General features: G+C 31.1%; 1 long non-coding RNA gene across 1 annotated transcript; it reads left to right on the top strand.

Annotated features, from left to right (window-relative positions):
• Positions 1 to 2,723: 2,723 nt before the first annotated feature.
• On the top strand, positions 2,724 to 3,864 carry LOC133816000 (uncharacterized). The gene is made up of 2 exons (XR_009884942.1): positions 2,724 to 3,059; positions 3,441 to 3,864. It is a non-coding gene; the product is annotated as an uncharacterized LOC133816000 (long non-coding RNA).
• Positions 3,865 to 4,390: the final 526 nt, after the last annotated feature.

Raw genomic sequence — 4,390 nt, 5'->3', positions numbered from 1 at the left:
TGATGTATTTTTTATTCCGGATTTTAGTAGAAATTTAAGTTTAGTTTCCATGTTGCAATTAGAACAATTTGTTATGACTTTCACAAGTTCTAATATATCTATTTCTTTTAATGGATCACAATTGTGTATTGCATGTTTGGAAAACGGGCTTTATATTCTGCGACCTAACGAACCCCTCGCTCTTAACAATGATTTATTCCAAGTAGCTAAACCTAGAACCAATAAACGTCAAAAGAACGATAACAATAATATGACGTATTTATGGCACTTGAGACTATGTTACATTGGCTATGATAAGATTCAAAGATTTACAAAGGACGAGCCTTTGAGGGAAATCACCTTAGGTGAATTACCTATCTGTGAATCTTGTCTAGAAGGCAAACTCACCAAGCGTCTATTCTATGCAAATGGTGATAGGGCCAAAAAACCACTTGGACTTGTTCATTAAGATGTTTGTGGACCTTTGAATGTACAAGCCAGGGGTGGTTTTGAGTATTTCGTCACTTTCATTGACGATTGGTCTAGATACTCATGTCTTTACCTAATGCATAGGAAATTATAAACATTTTCAAAGTTTCAGGAATTCCTTGCAATGGCTCAGAACTAATTAGGTAACATGTTAAAGATCTTGTGATCTGATCGGGGTGGAGAATATTTGGATATACAGTTGCAAGATCATTTAATTGAACTTGAGATTTTATCACAACTTACTGCCCCGGGTACTCCGCAACAAAATTGTGTAACGGAACGCCGAAACAATACTTTATTGGAAATGATTTGATGCATGCTTAGTTACTCAACTCTACCAACTTCAGTATGGGGTCATGCAATTGAAATCGCGAACGACATTCTCAATGTCGTGCCGTCTAAATCAATCCCCAAAACACCCTTAAAACGCTGGAATGGTTGTGAACCTAGTTTACACCATTATAGAATCTGGGGGTGTCCCGCCCACGTTATGAGGAAAAAGGAGGGAAAGCTAGAACCACAAAAAAAAATTATTAAAAAGTTGATAATATAGTAGTATTAATTGTAGTAATAATGATAAGAAATAATTATTCATCCAAATTTTATAAATTAAAATAAAAGTAAAAAGATTATGTAAATTTCATCCCTGTATATTTTGCATTATAGTGTACTTTTTATTTGTAAATTTTTATATATATCGAGCGTATGTATATGTACATATGTATAAGTAAAATTTGTTTCATGGGAGGCAGCCAACGGTTTGCAACCTTGGTATAGGTCCCCAATAGTATTTAGGGTTGCTTAGTCTCATGTTAATAGTACAATAGATCAAAAATTGAATTTACTGAATATAATTTATTTTCTTTATGTACCTCTGTAGTGATAAATTACATTAAAAAAAGATTAAAGCTACACATATATAGAGTAACTTATTTTTATTTTTAATTATATGATTGAGAATAATTATGCATCATAATATATAATTAAAAAAGAATGAGAATATTTTGTGTAAATCTTATAATTGACATTTTTATAGAAATATCTTTTTTCTTAAAAGAGAAATTGGTTGATTTAATTGTTTCCTTTTATTATAATTTTCGGAAATATTTGTTTTCCTTTTATTATAATTTTCGAAAAATAGATGTTTTCCTTTATTATATTGTTCGGATTTGTTTGGAATATTTGGTTTCCTTTATTTCAATTTACGGAAATCATCTTTCCTCTTGTGTGTTTTTTGGTCAATAATATGCTTCCTTATTTAGCATATATTGTCTCGTCTTGTTTATAAAGGAAACAAAGTTTATTGCAAATATTCTGTACTTACCCAAAGTTATTTTTGGATTATTTGCTGATGTATTTTCGTGCAGCTCAAGGATTGCAATCAGGAAACTGGTTTTTAATGTCATTAATTATTATTTCCTTTTTGAGCTTGTTTTGATCCGACACAGGTCTGAACTGTCCCCACCGATATCGCATCTGTCGGATCAGCATCTTCTAAATAAGGCAACTCTTTGACAATCAAGAATATCTTCTGTGATTCTTGCCTTTATTAGAAGAATTCTTTCTCTGCCTTTGTGAGCACGAAAAAGACTCTATAAATAGGGCTCTAAAGGCAGTGAGAAAAGTGAACTCTTTGATGCATTATTCGTGAGCTTTATTGTAATATTTGTGAGAGTTTCTCTTTGTATTCAAGATCATAAGTATTCATGTGATCTTGTAGAATTATGTGTGTTTAGATTTTAGTGGTGAGTTTATACCATGTTCATGAGTGAATACACATTGTAATTCGAACACAACGTTTATAGTCTTCGGGAGAAGATTTTTACAAGCCTTGCGTCGGGAGGATGCAAGCACTCGCTGACCATTGAAGGGAGTTCAAGTGGTTGAGCGTTTCAATCAAGATCAGATTAGTGAAGAGAAGTACAACAAGTTGCGGCAAATCTCAAGAGGGAGTCTTGTTTTGTTTAAGTCAATGTTTTTGTACTTGTGATTCTTTATTAATTGGTTTTATTCTCTGGGCGTGGCCCTAAGGAGTAGGTTATCCGAAAGGATTTCTGAACCTTGTAAAAATTCGTTGTGTTCTTTATTGTTTTGCACTGTCTTTTTATTGTGTTCAGTTTCTGTCGTGACAAGTTTGGTTTCTGTCCCGACAGAACTGTATTCTGTGTAAACAGTTAATTACCATTCTGCACTTTAATTAATTCAGTTGGTTTAATTAATTTGGTAATTACTAAAAACCGAATTTCATTTTGTTATAAGACAACTGACATATAATCTGTACTCCATATTTACACAACAATAGTATAGGAGTGTTGAGCACCTAAAGTACTTTTAGCATTTATCAAAAAAAAAATACACAATTAAAAGAAAATCAGGAAATGAATAAAAATATTCACAATCTTATCTCCACCACGCTATAAAAATAGAAGGCCATGGCCTTAAAAGAAGTTCATCCTCAAACGCATAATACGATATTTAGAGAGAGAGAGGGTTCTCTTTCTGATATTAGTTACTCCAAGATTTGGAGAGTATATATGAAGAATACGATAATAATGTGGCGTTTTCGTCTGAAAGATTGAAGATCTTTTCAGGTATATGTCTATAAATATATAAGTATATATATTTGTTGTATATCAAATAAATTAATAATTGTCTACCTATATTTCTCTTAATTCTCTCTTGGAGGCTAATAGATACTACAAGAAACGGATCAGGATACTATTAGTGAAACGTTTTCGAGATAGAATTCCTACTAGAAGAAACTGTGTGTTTATATATATATATATATAAGCTAGTACCTGTTTGAGACAATAATATGTATGTAGATAGTTATATTGGTCATGATCACCATATATAATGATATGCAATGGGGTATTATTTTATCTAAGTTATGTAATATTTAGTTTTATCCCTTCTACAAGATCAAGATCAAGGAGTTTAAGCTCTTTCTCTCATTGTTTTTTTTTCTACAGGAATATATAGATGCAGACTCCGATAAGAGCCTGCACCACATGAAGTGTTCATGGAATACTCATTTGAGCAAGATAACAGAAGTCACTTGTATTTTATAAGGTCAAGAAGATTGTATGGCTTGGCAGCCTCGTCTTCGGACCTTCATCACCCGTTAGAGGTTGATGCTTTTTCTATTAATTACAGAACTCATACTCAACATGCTATTCAAATAAAGTTCTAAGAATTTGACATTATGTAAACCTAATTAGAGTATTGATAGTTTCCAAGTAAAACAAAATAAAGTATTTAGTGCCCAAAAGCACAATATACTTTAGTTAGTCTGATCAGTTACGTCAATATTGTTATCATAGATAGAAATAAAAATGCGTAATCATGAAAAATTCCTGAATATATATACATATCAATGTGCAATGTTTTACACCAGATCATTAGTTTAGATTTTTTATTTTGAATGGGACCACTTTAAATAAGACGGACAGGCTTGAATTTAATTACACAAGGCGTCTGTTTTATTTTATTTTTTATTTTGATCGTAAAAAAAAAAAGTTCAAAACAAAACAATGTATGGTGGTTGAGCAGCTGAGTTATTTGGTTGAGTTGAGCTAGCAAGGACTACCACATGTGCACTAAACTAAATATATATATATATATATTTATATGAATGATGTGATAGAAGAATAATAAACTTAACTTTCTTTGTATGCTTTTTTTACAATGACCAATGTATTGGCAAATTTTACGGTAAGAGTGTGAGTTTAGCTTTTACCACTAGGTACATCTCTAGTACAAAGAAAAATTATAAATAAATTTTTTTATATGATAGTTATAGTAGTTATCCTATTATTTTTAAAAAAATTATCAATATTTTACAATAACAAAACAAGAATTCAAAATGGTTAGTTGTAGGCATACAATTGATTGTTTGAATCTTATTTTGGGCATCGTTAAT

The sequence above is a fragment of the Humulus lupulus genome, chromosome 2 (genome assembly GCF_963169125.1).
Source record: "Humulus lupulus chromosome 2, drHumLupu1.1, whole genome shotgun sequence".
Lineage (NCBI taxonomy): Eukaryota > Viridiplantae > Streptophyta > Magnoliopsida > Rosales > Cannabaceae > Humulus > Humulus lupulus.
Note: the sequence above shows the minus strand (reverse complement) of the source record. Positions and strands in the feature narration are given on the sequence as shown.